Source organism: Myotis daubentonii, chromosome 9 (assembly GCF_963259705.1).
Source record: "Myotis daubentonii chromosome 9, mMyoDau2.1, whole genome shotgun sequence".
Taxonomy (NCBI): domain Eukaryota; kingdom Metazoa; phylum Chordata; class Mammalia; order Chiroptera; family Vespertilionidae; genus Myotis; species Myotis daubentonii.
In genome coordinates, this window is record NC_081848.1 from 55,382,381 (window position 1) to 55,393,703 (window position 11,323).

Consider the following 11,323-nt stretch of genomic DNA (forward strand, 5'->3'; position numbering starts at 1 on the left):
CTTAATTTCTAGTTGGTTCTTTATCACAACATCGAGGGTCTCATTAGATTTCTTGAGGATCTCACTACATTTATCGGCAGTTTTTAGAAAATTATTGAAAGACCTTAAAAGTGTGGTTTTGAGCTCTATATCTTCCATTTCTGACCTTTGCTTCCTGTTTACTTGTCTCCGCATTTTTTTATGTTTTCTTGGTGCACCCCCTAGTGGTCTTTGTGTGCAGTCTTGTTGTAGTTAAGCCTTGATTGTTGTAGGTAATACTAGAGGGGATTTGAGCTCCAGGCCAAGTGGTTGTGAGAATCAGTTGTGTCTGCAATGAGAGAACTTCTGTCCTCTGGGGAGGTGCTAATCTAGCCTTTGCCTGAGGCTATCCGGCAAACGGCTCTGTGCAGGGCTTGGGCGGAGCGGGGCAGGTCCCAGGGGATCAACAGGGTGGGCTGAGTGAGCAGTTATGGCTGCTCTCAGTCCCATCCCAGGGGCTCTGCCTCTCAGAGTCCCAGCAACCGCTGCAAACCTCGGAGAGAAAGCTGCCTTCGAGTTCCGACTGTAGCCAGACAGTCCCGCTTCTCCCGTTTGAGTCTGGGTCCCTAGAGACTTGCCCAGATCTGGAGCTCAGCATCTGAGACTCCCTCCCGATTGAAAACGACAACCGCGCCCTCCGCCGCCAGCCACCTCCGCACCTTAGTATTTGACTTCAGCACTGCGCCTCCTCTGAGTCTCAGTATGTTATTCTCTTTCCTCCTAGTTGTAGAACTTGCACTCAGCCAGCCTTCCTGTGGTTCTGGATGATGTCCGTTCCGTCTTTTAGTTGTATTTTTGAAGCCAGGAAATTTTCAGTTTTACTTGTTTTGAATTATATACAAGCTGTACGTAAAAGTATCAAATGAATCATTTTCTGTGTCTTACTCATGAAAGTTTGCATTCAAATGTTTACCTATATGCCTATTTGAATTTTTGCTGGCTAAATTCTATCATTGTCTCTGCAGTGTGAATGTGCCAGCACTTTCTGCTACCCGTTTCACTTTACTTTATGTGAATTTTGAGTGGTAGTAATTAGTAGAAGCCATTTATAATTCAAGTCGATAGTTTTGCAATATATAGAAAAGACTTTTTAGTTATATACCTGGACTTGAGCTTTTTGTTAAATTTATTGGTAATATTGTGCCAAGTCTCCAAAATAGGCTTACTCCATAGAACAGAATTAAAACTACTAAGTTATCAATATACATTAATGTTATGTGGCATTGTGATAAGAATTCACATTATATCTGGCTAATTTAGGCCACTTTGAAATAGCCTTCCAGAAAAATTGACAGATACCCAGATGTAAGTTTCTACATTTAACTTTTGTGCTTTATCACAGGAAGTCTGATAGAGAATTGGAATTAACATTGTAATATTTTTACTGGTGTTTGAGTTGAATTATATACTTGTACATACAACTATAAAGCTTTTAGTAGTGATTAGTTAGGAAATTTTTGTTGTCTATTATATTGACACTAGAGGTCTGGTGCACAAAAATTTGTGCATTCGGGGGGGGGGGCAGTCGCTCAACCTGGCCTTTGCCCTTTCGCAGTCTGGGACCCCTCAGTGGATGTCCACCTGCTGGCTTAGGCCCGATCCCCGGGGGATTGGCCCTAAGCTGGCAGTTAGAAATCCCTCTGGCAGCCTGGGAGCCCTCGGGGGATGTCCACTTGCCAGCGGGGAGCAGGCCTAAGCTGCAGTAGGACATCCTTAGCGCTGCTGAGGAGGCGGGAGAGGCTCCCACCACCACCGCTGTACTGGCAGCTATCAGCCTGGCTTGTGGCTGAGCAGAGCTCCCCCTGTGGGAGCGCAGTGACCCCTAGGGGGCAGCTCCTGCATTGAGTGTCTGCCCCCTGGTGGTCAGTGTGTGTCATCGTGACCAGTCATTCCCAGTCTTTCTGCTGTTCGGGTCAGTTTGCATATTACCCTTTTACTATATAGGATAGAGGCCTGGTGCACAGGTGGGGGCCAGCTGTTTGCCCTGAAGGGTGTCACAGATCAGGGTGGAGGTCCCGCAGGGGTGCCTGGCCAGCCTTGGTGAGGGGCTGATGGCTGTTTGCAGCTGGTCACTTCCCCTTCCAGGTGGGGGTCCCCACTGGGGTGCCTGGCCAGCCTTGATGAGGGGCTGATGGCTGTTTGCAGGCTGGCCACACCCCCTTTAGAGTGGGGGTCCATACTGGGGTGCCTGCTCAGTCTGGGTGAGGGGCTGACGGCCGTTTTCAGGCTGGCCGGTGACTGAAGCTCCCAGCCTCTCCTTTTTTTCTTTTTTTAAATTCTGGGATTTATTTACCTTCTATAATTGAAACTTTATTGCCATCACTGGAGCTGAAAGCCGCTTCTGCTTGCTCTAGCACTGTGGCCACATCTGGCTGAAAGCAGGTATCTGGGGTTTGTTTAGCTTCTATAATTGAAACTTTGTTGCTTTCGGAGTTCAGAGCCAGGCCACGGCAGGCGGGGAACCTTGGCTTCCTCCATCACTGGAGCAAGCAAGCCTCTTGCTCGCTTCAGCTGTGTGGCTGCCAGCTGCCATCTTTGTTGGGTTAATTTGCATATTGTGCTGATTAGCCAATGGGAGGTGTAGTGAAGGTATGGTCAATTACCATGTTTGTCTATTATTAGATAGGATATTAGGTGTACCAGTTAACAATGGCGGATTTTGTAATCAAAGAAAACACGATAATTTCAAGGGAAACATCAAAACTACTTTATTCAAAGTAATGTCCATCACTAGCTACACATTTCTCCCATCTTTCAGATAATTTGTGAATACCGTCCCAATAGAACTTTTCTTGTTTTGAGGCAAACCATTCAGAGACCCAATTTTCCACTTCTTTGTACATTTTGAAGTGCTGCTCAGAAAGTGAGTGTGCCATTGATTGAAACACGTGGTAATCTGAAGGAGCAAGGTCTGGTGAATATGGCGGGTGGGTTAATACTTCCCAGGCAAGATCTCTTAATGTGTCTTTAGCTGGTTTTGAAGTGTGTGATGGTGCGTTATAAGAAGCAAAATTACTTTACCGTGTCTTCTGGCACATTCTGGGCATTTCACGATCAAAGCATGGTTGAAATTGATTATTTCTTATCGGTAGCCATCATTATTAAGGGTTTCACCTGGTTTTAGAAGCTCATAATACACCACACCTTCCTGATCCCACCAAACACAGAGCATTGTCTTCTTCCTAAAGGGATTTGGCCTTGCATTTGATGTTGATGGTTGACCTGGATCAACCCATGATTTTGTACATTTTAGATTCTTAAAACAAATCCACTTTTCATCGCCAGTCATAATTTTATGCAAAAAAGACTTTCTTTCGTGCCTTTGAAGCAACATTTTACTGATGACTTTTCGGTTTTCCATTTGTCTTTTGTTCAGTTGATGTGGCACCCATTTTCCTTCCTTTGAAATCTTCCCCATTGCTTGTAAATGGTCAGAAACTGTTTGCTGAGCAATATTTAATCTTTCTGCAAGTTATTTTTGAGTTTGACACACATCTTCCTCCAGTAATGCTTGTAATTGTTGGTTTTCAAACTTTTTTGGTTGACCTGGACCTTCTTTGTCTTTCACATCGAAATTATCACTTTTAAAACGTTCAAACCAGCATTCAAAAGTATCTTGAGCCGAAACCGGTTTGGCTCAGTGGATAGAGCGTCGGCCTGCGGACTGAAAGGTCCCAGGTTCGATTCCGGTCAAGGGCATGTACCTGGGTTGCGGGCATATCCCCAGTGGGAGATGTGCAGGAGGCAGCTGATCGATGTTTCTCTCTCATCGATGTTTCTAACTCTCTATCTCTCTCCCTTCCTCTCTGTAAAAAATCAATAAAATATATTTAAAACAAAAAAAACAACAAAAAACAAAACAAAAAAAAACACACAAAAGTATCTTGAGATGGAGCATGTTTACCATAAACTTCTGAAATATATGGTGACTTTTTCTTCAAAATAAAGTAATGATTTATAGCTTCCCACAAATGCTCTTTTTTTTTGGAATGAAGTTTGACATTTTTAAGTGTAAAAATATCGATAATATTAACACCTTCAGCAAATTTGACATATGAAGTTTTGAAGCGTGCTGTCAATACAACAAAATAGCATACATATCAAATCACATTTATATCAACATATGTGTAACTCCATGTATTGAAAAAAATCCGCATTATTAACTGGTACACCTAGTATATTTTACATATGTGAGTATTTATTTAGAATAACAGAAATCACAAATTTTATAACTTGACAATTAGCATAAATATTTCAAAATCCAGAAAAACAACATTCTAGTATTATTAACTGCTTGACATATCTCTATATTGCTTTTATTGCATAGTTGGGGGTAGGGGAATGTAAATGTCTTTGTAATGATTTTGTAGTATCTTTTAAAAAAATATATTTTTATGGATTTCAGAGAGGAAGGGAGAGAGAGAGAGAGATAGAAACATCAATGATGAGAATCACTGATCAGCTGCCTCCTGCATGACCCCACTGGGAATTGAGCCTGCAACCCCGGCATGTGCCCTGACCTCCTGGTTCATATGTCGACGCTCAACTACTGAGCCCTGCCAGCCGGGCTGTAGTATCTTTTTTTATATACGTAGAGAACTGAAAGATAATTTAGCTTTTCCTCTTTCACAGTTGATCAAAATTATTTTTAAATGAAAGGATGCCAAATAAACAAATGTGTCCTCAAACACAGGTACTCTAGCTGTAGCACAGCTGTAAATTTGTGTCCTACATAAAGCAGAATTCAGATGAATTCTATTCTGTATAATTCCCATAACCAAACAAGCACGGTGCCTCTTAGACTGTATAGCCCCATTATCAAGTGTGTCAAGTTGTGGACAGAATCTTTATTTTGATAGATATTGATGAAAATGAATCATCTGCTAACAGCTTCACATATCTAATTATTGGACATTTTCCATAAGCTACTCTCTGGCTCCATATTGCAGGAAGACCTCCGGCCCTGTACCTGGTGCCAGGAAAGTGCAAGACCATGTAAGCACAGTGCTAAGGACCCTCGGACCCTTGGGCCCTCGGACCCTTGCTGGTCTTGGCAGGGCCCTGACCATTATGCACTTATGCTTCATCAGCTTCCTGGAAATTCAGCCTCTGCTGATGAGGAAATGGAGAGAAAAAAGTTCGGGAAGGACAGATCAGCCCGGGGGCTCAGGGCTCCTGATCACACACAGCCCCACAGTTTTTTCTACCAGAACATATTGTACAAGTCTCTTTTCAGGGTTTCTTCATTAAAACTCTCTCCTGCTATCAGGTGGCTACTAGGTTTATCGGGGTGATCACTTCATAAGTTAGATAAATGTCAAATCACTATTTTGTCCACCTGAAACTAAAATAATATTGCATGTCAACTATAGTTGAAAAAATTTTAAAAACTACCTCTTGATTGTCTGAAATTGTTTACTATTCAGTAAATTTAACTTTTATCTTGGAAAGCATTATAGTTCTCCAAAGTGAGGTTTCTAAAGTAAGTGGTCCCATTATAAACACCATTCACATGGATAAACGCAGACCTGGAGCTAGGAGAGAAGGGAGAGAAGGGATGCACTGTCCAGACCTCAGTCTGTGCTGTCAGTCTCGCCTCCAGAAAGCATATTCTCTATTTTAATTAGGCTACAAATTAAAAAATAGTTTTGAAATAATTTTAATATGCCTACATTTTATTTTACTCTTCTTAAGAGGTCATGCTCATCCCATAATTATGTATATTACTTTTCCTTGAAAAAATAAACTAAAATACCTTTATTTCTTTAATAAATAAAAAATAAAAGAAAAACCACCGAGTCATCTGCTAGCACATTTCAGAAAGTCATCATTTCAAATATAAGGAAGTAACTTTCTTAATACATAAATACTATGAGCCCATGACAATATTGGGCAGCGGGTGGGGTGGGAGAAGAAATGATGTATAATTATGTTGAACCTCTCTGTAGTCAAAGATAAAGATACTTAATTTAAGTATAATCCTATTATAATTTTGTTTTGAGTTACTATTACTGGGGGGTGGAGAAGGGGACCCTTTAAGGCAGTGGTTCTCAACCTGTGGGTCTCGAACAATGAAAATACATCCTGCATATCAGATATTTACATTACAATTCATAACAGTAGCAAAATTACAGTTATGAAGTAGCAACAAAAATAATTTTATGGTTCTGGGTCACCACAACATGAGGAATTGTATTAAAGGGTTGTGGCATTAGAAAGGTTGGGAACCACTGCAGGAATTGCATTCAGTAACAACACTACAGTATAGCAATATGGATAAAATCTTCAACTCAGTAAAGAATGGTATTTAAGATTATTTTAAGGTATTTTGCCTGAATAACAACATAATACCTCAAATTCCAATTACAAATATAAACCTAGCCCTCTCGTCTCTCACTCACTTCTAACTAGACCTTCTTTTAAAGGCAACTATCGGTTACATGGTTCGATGGGATGTGCATTATCCCATAAACCCAAATGAGCCAAAATCCCAGTGACGTGTAAAACCTAACAGGCAACCTGAAAGGCTGACCTGGGGAACCTTTCTTATTTTTATGAAACAATGTGATCTCCTCTGGAGATGAAAACTTTTGGTTGGAAACGTAGAACCAGGACACCTAGCGGAACAAGAGTAAAAGAACACTACCCCGTGCTCCACAACAAATACTGAAATTCTGAAAACAGATACTACTTGTTGAAAGAAGAGGACATTACCAAAAATAGAAACATAAAACTCAGGAAGAAAGACTAAGAAGCACATGGATAAGTCTTTGCCTTTTTCATGCCATCTGCAAGTCTTCTGCTTTGTGTAGGACTTCGGTATAGGTAGTTTAGATGCAATTATTAGGCATGATATTCACCAGAGCAGACTCAGTCTCTTTCCCTACCAGATATCTGAATACAGGATAAGCATCCTAACATTGCCACAACCGGCTTGAACTTCGGGCTCTCAAGTGTTGGATGCGGACCTTTGCAAATAAAATGTGATTTCCCAACTATTGTGTGGTTACAGAGGACATGAAGTTGTGAAAGACATCCATCCCCCAGCTCTTCCATGTTTCTGTGGTTTCACAGTGCTGGGCTCTGCATCCCCATTTGGCCACCTTAAACCAAAAGGCTGAGTTTTGGAAATCAAGAAGGTTAGCCTGGTTTCAGACCCTGGTATATCATCTCTCTAGGTTACAGAGATTACAATAATCCAAATGGCAATTTTTGATGTTTTGAAGCATGTGGATCTGTTTTACTAATCTTGATCGAGATATTCAAGAGATGACAAAAATAAATCTAAATATTGAAATATGTTTACATTGTATGTAACTGACAAAGTTATATACATACTAGAGCAGTGGTTCTCAACCTTTCTAATGCCGCAACCCTTTAATACAGTTCTTCATGTTGTGGTGACCCCCAATTTCATTGTTACAAATTGAACATAATTAAAGCATAGTGATTAATCACAAAAACAATATCCTATCTAATAAAAGAGAAACATGGTAATTGGCGTACAACTGCTACCCTTCCCATTGGCTAAATAGCGAGATATGCAAATTAACTGCCAGCCAAGATGGCGGCCAGCAGCCAGGCAGCTTGAAACTAACATGAGGCTTGCTTGCTTCAGTGACGGAGGACTCCAACGTTCCCCGCCTGCCTTGCCACCTCTGAGCTTGCAGTTTAAGAAACACTGTAACAAATATAGAAGCTAAACAAAACCCCAGAAACCTGCTTTCAGTGAGCCCGGGATCTCAGAGCTGGAGTTATACATTGTTTCAATTATAGAACCGAAACAAAACAGATACCTTCTTTCAGCAGCAGAGGCCTCAGAGCTGGAGCCAGAGCTAAAGCTGGCCCAGAATAAAAAAAGAAAAGAAAAAAAGGAGCAGTTGGGAGCTTCAGTCGGCCTGAAAACAGCCCTCAGCCCCTCACCCAGACTGGCCAGGCACCCCAGTGGGGACCCCCACCCTGATCCAGGACACCCTTCAGGGCAAACCAGCCAGCCCCACCCATGCGCCAGGCCTTTATCCTATATAGTAAAAGGGTAATATGCCTCCCAGCACTGGGATCAGTGGAGCCGTGAGGCCTCCCGGCACCGGGATCAGCGTGACAGGGGGCAGCGCCCAAACCCCCTGATCGCCCTGCGGCTCTGTGTGTGACAGGGGGCGGGGCCACAACCTCCCTATCCGCCCTGCTCTGTTCGTGACAGGGCAAGGTGCCCCAACCCCCTGATCAGCCCTGCTCTGTGCCTGATAGGGGGGAGCTCCCCAACCCCCTGATCGCCCTGCGGCTCTGTGTGTGACAGGGTGCGGCGCCCCAACCCCCCTTCCCCCCACGGGCCTTGCTCTGTGTGTGACGGGGTAGAGCCATAACCTCCCCATCGGCCCTGCCCTGAGTGTGAGAGTGGTGGCACCCCAACCCCCTGATTGGCCCTGCTCTGTGGGTGATAGAGGGCAGCGCCCCAACCCCCTGATCCGCCCTGCCCTGAGTGTGACAGGGGGCGGTGCCCCAACTCCCCTATCGGCCCTACTCTGTGAGTGACAGGGTGGAGCTCCTCAACCCCCTGATCGGCCCTGCTCTGTGCATGACAGGGGGGAGCTCCCCAACCCCCTGATTGACCCTGCTCTGTGCGTTACAGGGTACAGAGCCCCAACTCCCCAATCAGCCCTGCTCTGAGCCCGACCAGGGGCTGCACCTAGGGATTGGGCCTGCCCTCTGCCACCCGGGAGCAGGCCTAAGCCAGCAGGTCGTTATCTCCCGAGGGGTCCCAGACTGCGAGAGGGCACAGGCCGGGCTGAGGGACCCCCCTCCCCCCCGAGTGCACAAATTTTTGTGCACCGGGCCTCTAGTGTAACTATATATGTGTTTTCTGATGATCTTAGGTGACCCCTGTGAAAGGGTCGTTCAACCCCCAAAGGGGTGTGACCCACAGATTGATAACCGCTGTACTAGAGGCTCAGTGCAAAGCTGGTGGTGGGGGGGGGGCAGGGAAGGGGCTACAGGAGGTTGGCAGGCCAGCCCCACCCACCATAGGCTGATTTGCTGGCTGCAGTGTGTGTCATAGCTACAGGTCATTCCCATCGCTGGCTTTATATTTATCTAGGTAGGTAGGTAGATAGATAGATAGATAGATAGATAGATAGATAGATAGATAGATAGATTTTTTCTTTAACATATTGGACACTGTAACTGCTGTGGTCTTGACAAACCAGTAAAAATGTAAACCCAAACTAAAAGTGTCATAAAATAAACTCCTTAATCAGGAAGTTCATGAGACCTTGGAAAGGTGATATCATGTGGTTGTTTCCTCCTTTTTTCCTTCTCTTTCTTTTTCTTGATGTTTCATCTTGTGTCCTTTCTTTTCTCCCTTTATTCCTTTTCTGTTCTCTCTCTCTCTCTCTCTCTCGCTCTCTCTCTCTCTTTTATTCTACCCCTCCCAACCTCATGGCTGATTTAAAAAAAAAAAAAGTGCCATGTAAGTGGCATCATCTATTACTACTGCTGTTCCTACTAGAGATGGTCTCCATCTCAAGGAACTTAAAATCCAGTTGAAGATCCAAGGACACTACATTAAACACAACAAAAGTCTATTTCTGATTGTCCCCCAAACAAGCCCCACAGACAATAAGTGGTAGAGTGTGCATTCTCCATGGTGAAAATTGGTGCTCTAAGGATGAAAAAAAAAAAATGGTTTGTGATCTTCCAAAAGACATTATAATTTAGGGGGGGCGGGGACAGAGCCGGAGGGGATAGGAAAACCTGTCTACAAAGACAATGAAAACAAAATGTCCCTCTCTTTCTCTTAACTTTTCTGCTGGTAGAATCGTCAGTATTTGAATCTGTTTGGCTTTCAAAAGAAGAGGGAAACACACAGTCATCTGAAGAAAAAGATGTTGATCTATGTTGGATGGATGGGTGGTGTTTCCGGTTTTGCTCTTTTCCCGCATTTGTTTGTGATTGCCTTCATGCTGGTCCTGCATCTTCAGGTCATGTGTGTGGGCACTTCTTTTTTTTTCTTTTAAATACATTTTTATTAATTTCTGAGAGGAAGGCAGAGCTAGAATCATCAATGATGAGAGGGAATAATTGATTGGCTGCCTCCTACACGCCCCCTACTGGGGAGCAATCTTGCAACTCCCTATTGAAAGGGGACCCTTAGTTCAGCAGGCTGACACTCTACACCAGGGGTGGGCAACCTTTTTTGTGAGTGCATGCCAAAACCAGCAAAATCTCTTACTCAAAATTCTTCTGCATGCCAACCCTAATTTTTTGAGAACATGTTACGCCTACTTGATATCTCTTAAGGTGTACGTATGTGAAGAACCTTGAAGAAATAATAAAATTCATTCGAGCGACAAAAACACAGTATATGATGATGAAAAATACATTTATTTTTAATGTATACATGTACACTGATAGTCCGACAGAAAACTGTATGGGTCCGTTTGATATTATCAGTGGGACTTTTGCTGCTGCATCACTGATGACAGAGATTTTACATCAGGTTCATACTTCGTGACCTTCAGCGATATGCACGAGTTACTACTTTCATCCGTCAGGCTACTCCTATTATGAGACTTAACAAAATTCATAACTGAACAAAGATTCACAATTGTAAATGGAAGATTATAAGAGAGGGTTTCACGTGCCAGCAAAAGTTACTGGCGTGCCATGTTTGGCCCGCGTGCCAGGGGTTGCCCACCCCTGCTCTATACACTGAGCTAAACTGGCTAGGGCACTTCTCATGTCTGCAAAACCTGCCTGCCTTGGTGAAAACTGTAGGGGAAATGGCCTTTCTAGGTGGGCTCCAGCCAGCGAAGGTGCTGAGGAACCAGGGCGGGGAGCGCCTGCCACTGCCTCTGTGGAGCCCGGCCGCCGGACCACGGGGAACTCTCGCAATTTGCCTGCAGAACTTAGTTGTAAGTTATCTGCGATGTGAAACCTGACCTCAGACATTTCCTCTGCGTTTTGTATTTTAGACAAAATCTATTTACCGTCCCTAACTTCACGGCAGCCAGGGCTACCCGGTCACAAGTCCCTGCCCATTGGAGAGATTTGCTGGACATCACCCAGATCCTCTTCCGCACCCTCATTCAAATGATTGGAGACGGGAGGGGCGGGGCGGGCAGCGGCAGCGGCTGCCTTAGCGTCAGGCGGCTCGCCCCGCCCTGACGCTCGCTGGGAGCCTCCTGACTGGAAGGAGGCTGCTGCTGCCGCCACGCCCCCCGCCCCCCCCCGCCTCCATCACTCCGTAAAGGTTCTGGAATAGCGGGGCGCGGGGAATTCCAGGCTGACTCCTTGAGGCTGCCGGTGG

General features: G+C 44.3%; 1 protein-coding gene across 2 annotated transcripts in view; it reads left to right on the plus strand.

The window, feature by feature from the left end:
* Positions 1 to 11,323, plus strand: part of LOC132241017 (natural cytotoxicity triggering receptor 3 ligand 1-like) — a 41,225-nt gene that overhangs the window by 14,961 nt on the left and 14,941 nt on the right. Inside the window, exon 7 of one of the 2 annotated variants that reach the window (XR_009454446.1) lies at positions 10,989 to 11,074. The exons of the other annotated variant lie outside the window; for it this stretch is intronic. The gene's annotated coding sequence lies outside the window, so the exon portion shown is untranslated. Of the gene's footprint in view, positions 1 to 10,988; positions 11,075 to 11,323 lie in introns of those variants that run through there. 2 annotated transcript variants of the gene reach the window in all.